Genomic DNA, 11,375 nt, shown 5'->3' with positions numbered 1-11,375 from the left:
GCCCAATAGCCGTGCCAACTCCAGAAGCCACCGATGCCCTGAGGGCAGACCTGCTGTTTCAGATCCAACTCTCTCCTGCAAGCGCTGCCACGGAAAAAATGAGAGATGATGCAAGTTCCCACTGCCCTAAATTCATACCGCAGATTCACTCCTCCTGAAGCCTGGTCCGGGCATGACCAAACAGACGCGGTGAATTCCATTTAAGAAGTTTTCCTCTCCCTAAGGATAACTTGTCCTGCTGGATCGGAGAAGGAAACCACAGTCATGCAGCGCCTTGTGCCCTCCTGGCTTTCGTTACGTGCTTTCACAACCTCACATGCTTTCACGATATCACAGCCCACAGTGCTGGGCCTTGCACTTCAGGTGCCGATATAGGCTTGAAAAGAGAGAGAAAGTAACGTTCTTTCAACTTGAAAATTTGCCCCTGGAGAAAAGGAATGGGATCAGTGTTCAGTCACTCGGAATAGGACTCTTTGTATCCCAGTGCTGTGAATATTAGGAATTGAAAGGGCTAGTGATGTTTTTTGCTTCCATGCTTGAGGCTAGCCTGCTCGGGACTAGCCTCCATGGGGCCAGCCCCCGAGGGACCGGCCTCCAAGGGGCCAGCCTCCATGGAGCCAGTCTTTTCGGGACCAACCTGAACTTGAGGGCCTTTGAGGGCTGCACTGCCCATGCTGGGCCTAGATCAGAAAGAAGAGCAGGAACAGAGGGAAATGCTGGGGATCGATTTCAAGGGCAGGTATTTCCATTTCTATACTTCTCATATGTATACATGAGAAGCAGCGTGGCTCGGTGGAAAGAGCCCAGGCTTTGGAGTCAGAGGTCATGGGTTCAAATCCTGGCTCCACCAATTGTCAGCTGTGTGACTTTGGGCAAGTCACTTCACTTCTCTGGGCCTCAGTTACCACATCTGTAAAATGGGGATGAAGACTGTGAGCCCCCCGTGGGACAACCAGATCACCTTGTAACCTCCCCAGCGCTTAGAACAGTGCTTTGCACATAGCAAGCACTTAATAAATGCCATTATTATTATTATTATTATAATTCTGACCTCCAGCTGTAAATTTGGGCCACTCTCCCTTCTGTTACCCTCTCTACAATTGGCTCCCTGTGCTGGGGCTGGACTGGGGCTAGGACTGTGGCTAGTGAAAGGGTCAGGATTGGAGCTGGGGTTGGGGATGGGCTGGGGCTGGGGGATGCCTAGGGCCGGGCCCCCAAATGCTGGTTACTGTGCCCCTACCCCAACTATTCCTGGCTCCCTTTGCTTCTAGCCTTCCACTCCCCCAGCCCCTTCCCTCCCCAGCCCCATGCCATTTAATCCCTCCTCCCTCCAACTGGATCTCACGGTGCTTAAATCAAAAAATGAAAATTTAAAAAACCTTGGAGCAGAGACTGATTTCAGAGGGCAGGAAGACGGAGGATGTGGGAGAAAAAGTCACTGAGAAATGAAACAGCAATGGCAGTCATGCATGAAAATGGCAGGGGTCGGATAGTTGGGGTAGAATCTGCACTTGCCTAGTGCCCATCTTGATGAGATCTCTGTTTCGGGCACCATCTAATACATCCTGAGCAGTGGCCATCTTGAGGGTGTCGGGAGGTCCGTGGGTGAACTTTGTTTCAGATTCAGGGGAAAACCAGCCCTGCTTTTCACAAGTTCTTCACAAGGTGTTCTTCACAAACTTGTTCTGGCCCTGGCAAAGAACCGCTGACTGCTCTGGAACAGGGGCTGTTGGCGGGGCTCTAGTATGGTCAGCCTTCTGAGGTTCTTTTGATGGTCGGCAAGTGATCTGCAGTCACATAGTATTTACTGTGTCTGTGCAGAGCAGCATACTAAGTGCTTGAAAAAGTACAATACAACAATATAACAGACACATTCCCTGCCCACAACAAGCTTTCAGTCTAGAGGGGGAGCCAGACATAATATAAAAAAATAAATTAAAGATGTGTATGTAAGTACTGTGGGGCTGGGAGGAGGGATGAATAAAGGGAGCAAGTCAGGATGATGCAGAAGGGAGTTGAAGAAAAGGAAAGCAGGGCTTAGTCAAGGAAAACTCCTTGGAGAAGATGTGCCTCCAGTAAGACTTGGAAGCGGGGGAGAGTAATTGTCTGTCAGATGTGAGGAGGGAGGGTGTCCCAGGCCAGAGGCAGGATGTGGGCGAGAGAACAGCAGCAAGATAGATGAGATCGAGGTTCAGTGAGAAGGTTAGCATTAGAAGAGCAAAGTGTGTGGGCTGAGTTGTAGTAGAAGAGTAGCAAGGTGCAGTAAGAGGGGATAAGGTGATTTTAGTGCTTTAAAGTCAATGGTGAGAAGTTTCTGTTTGATGGGGAATTGGATGGGCAACTACTGGAGGCTCTTCATGAGTGGGGAAACCTTTTTGTAGGAAAATGATCTAGGCAGTAGAGTGAAATATGGATTGGAGTGGGGAGAGATAGGAGTCAGGGAGGCTGGTCCAGTAGTTAAGGAAGGACAGGACAAGTGCTTGGATTAATGTGGTAGCAGTTTGGACGGAGAGGAAAGGGCAGATTTTAGCGATGTTGTGAAGGTGGGACAGACAGGATTTGGTGACAGATTGAATATGTGGGTTGAATGAGAGAGATGAGTCAAGGACAATGCCAAAGATAGGGGCTTGTGAGATAGGGAGGATAGTGGTGTTGTTTATAGTGATGGGAAAGCCAGACAGAGGACAGAGTTTGGGTTGGAAGATAAGGAGTTCTGTTTTGGATATGTTTAGTTTGAGATGTAGGTGGATATCCACATAGAGATGTCCTGAAGGCAGGAGCAAATGGGAGGCTGCAGAGCAGAAGAGCGATCAAGGCTGAGGATATAGACTTGGGAATCGTCCGCAAGAAGGTGGTAATTGAAACCATGAGAGTGAATGAATTCTTCAAGAGATTGGATGTAGACGGAGAATAGAAGGGGACCTAGAACTGAGCCTTGGGATTCCCCACTGTCAGAGGGTGGGGGGCAGAGGAGGAACAAGCAAAAAGAGACTAAAAAGGAGTGATGGGAGAGATAGGAGGAGAACCAGGAGAGGATGGTGTCAGTGAAGCTGTGGTTGGATAATGTTTCTAGGAGAATGAGATTCCAGAACAAATTACAGGTCCCTGTAACTCATCCAGTTCCCATCCCACATTCAACTGTCCATTTCGCCCAGGGCCCCTACTTCTCTGTAAGCCTTCTTCCCCCAGGATCTTTGAGGCTGATCACCCTGGATAGTTTGCTTCCACTGGCCACTGCTTTGGTGAACTCTCTGCTCCTGGTTGGGCTCTGGGTTTTTTCCTCAGGAAGCTGCGGCAGCAGCTAACAGATCTACCAGATCTGAAGCTGCTGAGGGGATCTTGGACTATCGTCTTTAGGCCTTGCAGTCCCTTCTCAATCAATCAATCAATCAACCAATCATATTTATTGAGTTCTTACTGGGTGCAGAGCACTGTACTAAACACTTCTTCACCTCAGCCAGAGATTCCCTGCAGTTTAAGGTGACAAAGAATCATCGAGAGGAGACACATACTCAGAAGCTGCTGCTCTTGGCCCTGGCAACTTAATCCACTTGGTTAAAGTCTGGACTCCCACATCAAAATCATCGTCAGAATCAGTGGTATTTGTTGAGCTCTCTTTAGTCTCTTTGTTGAGCAATAATTATTATTATTATGGTATTTTTTAAGCACCTACTACGTGCCAAGCACTTTTCTAAGCACTGGGGTAGATACAAGGTCTGAAATCAGGTTGCCCCACATGAGGCTCACAGCCTTAATTCTCATTTTACAGATGAGGTAATTGAGGCACAGAGAAGTTAAGCGGCTTACCCAAGATCACACAGCAGACAAGTGGCGGAGCTGGAATTAGAACCCATGTCCTCTGATTTCCAAGCCCCTGCTCTTGCCACAAAGCCATGCTGCTTCTCTATCTCTCCATCTTGTATAACTCGTGGCCAACTTCTCGCCCACATCCTACCTCTGGCCTGGAATACCCTCCCTCCTCTTATCAGACAGATAATTGCTCTCCCCCACTTCAAAGGCTTATTAAAGACATATTTCCTCTAGGAATCCTTCCCTGACTTAGTCCTCCTCTCCTCTTCTCCCACTCTCTTCTGTGCCACTCATACTTGCTCCTTCATTCATCCTCCCACCCTTTCCTATAGCACATGTGTATTTGTCTGTAATTTATTTCTTTATATTAATGTTTGTTTTACCCTCTAGACTGTTAGCTCATTAAGGGCAGGGGATGTGTCTGATGATGTATTGTACACTCATAAGTGCTTATTACAGTGCTTTGCACAGTAAGCGTTCAATAAATACAATTGAATGAATGAATAAATACAATGGAGTTGGTAGACACGTTCTATGCCACACCGAGTTTACAGTCTAGAGGGGAAGTCAGACATTAATATCAATAAATAAGCTCTCCTCTCCTCATCTCTCTCTTCTACCTCATCTCCTTATCCCCCAGACCTTGGCTCTTTCCTTTGCAGGTCACCCCTGGGATGGCTTGTCCAAATCTTTTGCTGCTGCACTAGCTCCAGAGGCCCCTGATCTACTCCTGGAGGACTTGGCCTCAGAGATCCCAAATCCCCCATCAGTCAATGGTATTTATTGAGCGCTTACTGTGGGCAGAGCACTGTATTAAGTCCTTGGAAGGTTTAACAGAGCTGGTAGACACGTGGGCCTGGCCCTACTGGAGAGATCCCACAGATTGCCCCTCTGTGTCCACAGGCAGAACGTGGAGTCCCAGTGAGCTGCTTTGAGGGTCAAGGGGGGAGGTGGGTAAGGGGGTGGGAGATTCGTGGTGCCATACGTCGGGAACTCGATCGTGCTTCAAACAAGAGCTTTCTGCTGACCCAATGCCAGGCTCACCTTGAAAGTCCTGCAACACTTTGACGGGAGAAATGGAAGCAGCGACAGTGGCAGCCTGGCACACTTCTCACAGTGGAGAATGTTAGGGATGCCACAGCTGTGATGATCACTGGGGCTAAAATCACCATACTCTGAGTTACGAGTAGCCTGAAATTCTGCTCTTCTAACCCCAGGACCCTACAGATTTGATTTTATTCGATTTTGGATTTATCCCTGTCATCCATCTTTAATATTGATTTTGTGGGTTTTGTTTATTTCTTTTCCTGCTGGGTGCATCGTAGTCTCCTCTCCCCTTCTTTTCTCAGGTAGTCTTTTCCAGTGCTGAATAATTGTGGTATTTGTTAAGCACTTACTATGTGTCAAGCACTCACCGTCTAGGTAGGAATAATAATAAAAATAAAAATAATAATAATAATGGTATTTGTTAAGCAATTTTGTTTTGTTTTGTTTTTGTCTCCCCCTTCTAGACTGTGAGCCCGTTGTTGGATAGGGACCGTCTCTATATGTTGCGCACTTGTACTTCCTAAGTGCTTAGTACAGTGCTCTGCACACAGTAAGTGCTCAATAAATACAATTAAATGAATGAATGCATGAATATGCCAAGCACTGTTCTAAACGCTGACAACAGGTATTGAATCCCCATTTTGTAGATGAGGTAACTGCAGCACAGAGAAGTTAAGTAACTTGTCCAAGGTCCCACAGCAGACAAGTGGCATATCTGGGGTTAGAACCCAGGCCCGTGCTCTTCCCCTAGGCCATGCTGTTTCTCAATGCTTCACAGTGCTTTGCCCTGGTGAGTACTTAATAATTATTACTACTTTCTTGTCCCTGGTGCAGTAACATTGTCCTTCTTGCCACTGCTAGTGATTGCCCTGATTCCATCATCCCGCTTTCTGTGCACTTCTTATTCATTCCTCTCCCTGTTAAACATGGGGCTCACAGTCTAAGAGAGAGGGAGAATGGGTATTTAATCCCCATTTTACAGATGAAGAAGCCGAGGCATAGAGAAGTTAGGTAGCTTGCCCAGTGCAACCAGCAGGAATCAGCAGAGCTGGGATTAGAACCCATGTCCTCAGTCGCCCAGGCCCGTGCGCTTTCCACTAGGCTATGCTACTTCTCTAAGGGAATCTTTGCTGATTTTTACTAAGGGGTAAGTGATGGGTTTTGAGGAGTGGGATATGAAAGTGGTTTGGGGGAGGCCTCTTGAGGGTGGGAAAGAATATAGGTCAGTCTTTGGCTCCTTCCTAGATTTGGAGGTTATTTCTTGGTGCTCTTTGTGGGGTTGCTTCTTTGGCTCAGGAGGAGGATGAGGCCTGAAAGGATGTGCTGTTCATCCAGAGAAAAAACCTGTACCCCTCTCCCCTCCTCTCCTTGCCCAAGGCTGGCTCACCAATTTCCTGAATTGATGGAAGGGGACACAATTTATTGCGGTAATTTGCTGAGATTTTTCCAGCTGGGGTCTGAAGCTAACAATTTTACCTTGAGCCACAGCTGGGCAAGTGAAAATCCATTCTTCCTCCCAGGGGCTGGAGCCAGGGGAAATGAGACACACCAGGTGCGGAAGGAGAAAATCAACAACCCCAGTGAGTGGTACAGGGAGCTAGTGGGTGAAATCAGGCAGTAACCCAGATGCCTTCAACAAGGGAGATATTTTAGCCAAACAAAATACTGTGCTGGGCCCCTAATAATAATAATCAGGGCATTTATTAATTGCTTGCTATTTGCCAATCACTTTACTAAGTGCCGAGGTAGGTATGGGATTATCAGATCAGACACAGTCCCTGTCTCACACAGGGCTCACAATCTTAGAGGGAGGGAGAACAGGTATCATTCATTCATTCAATCATATTTATTGAGTATTTACTGTGTGCAGAGCACTGTACTAAGCGCTTGTGAACTACAAGTTGGCAACATATAGATATGGTCCCTATTCATTCATTCATTCAATCATATTTATTGAGCGCTTACTGTGTGCAGTGCACTGTACTAAGAGCTTGGGAAGCACAAGTTGGCAACATATAGAGACGGTCCCTACCCAACAGTGGGCTCACAGTCTAGAAGGGGGAGACAGACAACAAAACAAAACATATTCACAAAATAAAATAAATAGAATAAATATGTACAAGTAAAATAAATGGAGTAATAAATATGTACAAACATATATACATATATACAGATGCTGTGGGGAGGGGAAGGAGGTAAAGCAGGGGGATGGGGGAGGAGGGGGAGACGAAGGAGGGGGCTCAGTCTGGGAAGGCCTCCTGGAGGAGGTGATCAGTAAGTGCAATGAGCGCTTACTGTGTACAGAGCACTGTACTAAGTGCTTGGGAAGTACAAGTTGGCAACATATAGCTACCCAACAGCGGGCTCACAGTCTAGAAGGGGGAGACAGACAACAAAATATATTAACAAAATAAAACAAATAGCCTTGTAACCTCAGTGCTTACAACAGCGCTTTGCACATAGTAAGCACTTAATAAATGCCATCATTATTATTATTATTATTATTATTATTATTATTATTATTATTAAGTGGCGGAGCCGGGATTTGAACCCATGACCTCTGACTCCAAAGCCCGTGCCCTTTCCAGTATATGCACATCATTAACAAAATAAATACAATAGTAAATATGTGGAAGTAAATGCCATCATTATCAGCATTCATTCATTCATTCATTCAATCATACTTATTGAGCACTTACGGTGTGCAGAGCACTGTATCAAGCGCTTAGGAAGCACAAGTTGGCAACATACAGAGATGGTCCCTACCCAACAACGGGCTCACATTCATTCATTCATTCAATCGTATTTATTGAGCACTTACTGTGTGCAGAGTGAGCCCGCTCTTCTAGACCGTGAGCCCGCACCGGATCCTCATTTTACATAGGAGGAAACTGAGGCACAGGAAAATTGAATCAAACAGAAGACAAGTGGCAGGGGGAGGATTTGAATCCTGGTCCTCTGACTTCCAGCCCTGTGCTCTTTCCACTAGGCCACACTGCTTCCCTGTTGTTGTCCAGCACTGCTTCTCTTGTAGATTGTAGCTCCTGGGCATGAAGAGGTCGCTGAGGGATGGGCTGAGGTTTCTGGTACATGAACCCCAGGCTCTGCTCTGGGCCATCCCAAACAGTGAAGCCCAAGCCACCACCTGACGGGATCAGAACGAGGGCCAGAAGCCGGCGGGAAGCAGTATGAGTGGCCATACCGGGGTGGCTCACAGCATTGGCAGTGGCAGTGCGCCTCTTGAAATACTGAAGATGGCAACTGCATGGGACACTAGCAAGATGGCTCTCAAACCAGACCTTAAAAAAATGGTTGTCACCTCACCCACCCTCCGCCCCTTCTGACATGCTCACCTGTGGCTGCCATCTGATATGATTTTTACATTTTTATTCTCCTTATCTTATTTTGTTAATATGTTTTGTTCTCTGTCTCCCCCTTCTAGACTGTGAGTCCGCTGTTGGGTAGGGACCGTTCTCTATATGTTGCCAACTTGTACTTCCCAAGCGCTTAGTACAGTGCTCTGCACACAGTGAGCGCTCAATAAATACGATTGAATGAATGAGTGAATGAATGAATTTTTCAACCATCCTCCCTCCCACTGCCTCTGAAAGAAAAACGTCTCTGCAAACCCCGAGGCTCGTCCTGTTCTGCGTCCCAGAAAAACTGACCATGAGCTCTGGTGACGGTAAAAAGTGAAGTTGGATGTTTTCCAACATCTTGGGCCTTTCAAACTTGGGTCCTCAAGAGACTCTGCCCCGTCTACTCTCTCATTCACTCATTCATTCATTCAATCATATTTATTGAGCACTTACTGTGTGTAGAGCACTGTATTAAGTGCTTGGGAGAGTACAACTCAACAATAAACAGACACATTCCCTGACCACAATGAGCTTACAGTCTAGAGGGGGGAGACAAACATCAATACAAATAAATAAATTCCAGATGTGTACATAAGTGCTGTAGGGCTGGTGATACCCTCCCACACGCAAGCCCACTAATAATACTTATTATCATAATTATAGTGGCATTTGTTAAGAGCTCATTGTGTACCAAGCACTATACTAACCACTGGGGGAGATAAGGGCTAAATTTTACTTGCACATATCTATTCTATTTATTTTATTTTGTTAGTATGTTTGGTTTTGTTTTCTGTCTCCCCCTTCTAGCCTGTGAGCCCACTGTTGGGTAGGGACTGTCTCTATATGTTGCCAACTTGTACTTCCCAAGCGCTTAGTACAGTGCTCTGCACACAGTAAGCGCTCAATAAATACGATTGATTGATCAGGTCGGAAACAATCCCTGTCCCATGTGGAATTCACAGTCTAACAGAACAGAAACCGAATCCCCATTCAACAGCTGAGGAAACTGTTAGATACAGAGACGTTCAGTGACTTGCCCAAGGTCACACAGCAGGAAGGGAGCAGAGATGGAATTAGAAGCCAGGTTCTCTGACTCCCGGGCTGTTGCTGGAGCCACATTAGGCCACTCTCCAGCTCTCTGGGGGTTAACAAGCAGCTCTGGGAAAAGTCAGCATGAAACATGCCAATGATGACAAGCACTACCACTCTGACACCACTCTGACACTGGCACAGAACTTTCCAGTGGAACAAACTTGGGTATAAAAGCTTCCTGTGGGAAACATTGAATGGCGGAGGGAACGATCAGTAGGGAAATATCTGAAGGCAGAGGGCCACATCCTGCCCCTCTGAGCTCACAACACCCTTCTTCACCAATCTGGCCACCTGAAAAATCACTGTTGTTTCCCTTCTATTTCAACTGCCCTACTGAAAACATTGGAGCTCTCCTACAGCCAATCCCACCCACTAAAAACAGTGGTTCTCCTCACCAGCTAGTCAATCCACCAAAAATGGTGGTGATTCCCTCCAGCTAATCACCTCACTTAAAATCATGGTGCCCCCTTGGTGGAGTCATCTTGCCTGCCTTGGGCTTGGCTCGGGAAGGGCATCCCCGGGTTCCCTGTTGGCGATAGAAACACGAACTCGTTTTCAGAGGAAGTAACTGGGGTATCGAGAAGCAGCGTGGCTTAGTGGAAAAAGCCTGGGCTTTGGAGTCAGAGGTCATGGGTTCAAATCCCGGCTCTGCCAACTGTCAGCTGTGTGACTTTGGGCAAGTCACTTAACTTCTCTGGGCCTCAGTTCCCTCATCTGGGGACGAAGACTGTGAGCCCCCCGTGGGACAACCTGATCACCTTGTAACCTCCCCAGTGCTTAGAACAGTGCACATAGTAAGCACTTAATAAATGCCATCATTATTATTATTATTATTATTATTAAAGAGCACGGGCTTGGGAGTCAGAGGACGTGAGTTCTAAACCTGGTTCTGCTGCTTGTCAGCTGGGTGACTGTGGGCAAGTCACTTAACTTCTCTGTGCCTCAGTTACCTCATCTGTAAAATGGGGATTAAAAATGTGAGCCCCACGTGGGACATCTTGATTACCCTGCATCTACCCCATTGCTTAGAACAGTGCTTGGCACATAGAAAGCACTTAACAAATACCATACTAATAATAATAACAATAACAACATGGGCTCCACCCGACTAACAAAAAGAGCCCGGGCCTGGGAATCAGAGGAACTGGGTCCTAATCCTGCCTCTGCCACTTATCCGTTGTGTGAACTTGGGCAAGTCACTTCACTTCTGTGTGCCTCAGATACCTCATCAGTAAAATGGGGATTAAATTTTCCTCCCTCCAACTTAGATTGTGAGCCCCATGTGGGACAGGGATATGTCCAACCTGATTATCTTGCATCTTGCTAAGCACTAACAAGTACCACTTAAAAAACCTCAAAAACTATCACTGCCTGGCAGAAGTTCGTACTCTGAGAAAGTCCCTTCTTCCTCTACTTAATAAAGGAGGCTCAGGCAATGCCTTGGGCAGAGGTAGAGTGCTTTGCCAGATTCTGTGACTTCAAAGGTGATCCTTCTTAACTGGTAGATGACAGCCTTTGAACAAAGGGAGTTAGAAAGAGAAGTCAGCACAACAAAGGAAGAAAAATGCAATCTGACAAAGAAGTAGCAGGGAGCCCGAGGCCAGGATTGCACTGGTTGGTGTATGGCCTGCTATGCACCAAGTCTCCTATTGACCGCAGTTAGTAAGAAGCAGTGTGGCTTATTGGTTAGAACACAAGCCTGGGAGTCAGAGGGACCCGAGTTTTAATCCTGGCTCTGCCACTTTGCTGTGTGACCGTGGGCCAGTCACTTCACCTCTCTGTGCCACAGTTACCTCATCTGTAAAATGGGGATTAAGACTGTGAGCCCCTTGTGGGACAGGGACTGTGTCCAACCTGACTCAGTGCTTAGCATGGTGTCTGGCACACTGCCAGTGCTTAAGAAATACCATTAAAAATGAAAAGTTCCAGGGCATTTCTCAGTCCAAAGGTCTTGAGTGCTGCCATTCCTGGATCTGACTATTCATCCGTCCAACCCTATCCAACCCAACCTCTGCCTCCAACAGTGGGTATGGAGGCATGACATGACATGACATGACACTATGACAC

The sequence above is a fragment of the Tachyglossus aculeatus genome, chromosome 9, assembly GCF_015852505.1.
Source record: "Tachyglossus aculeatus isolate mTacAcu1 chromosome 9, mTacAcu1.pri, whole genome shotgun sequence".
Lineage (NCBI taxonomy): Eukaryota > Metazoa > Chordata > Mammalia > Monotremata > Tachyglossidae > Tachyglossus > Tachyglossus aculeatus.
This window is presented reverse-complemented; position numbering follows the sequence as displayed.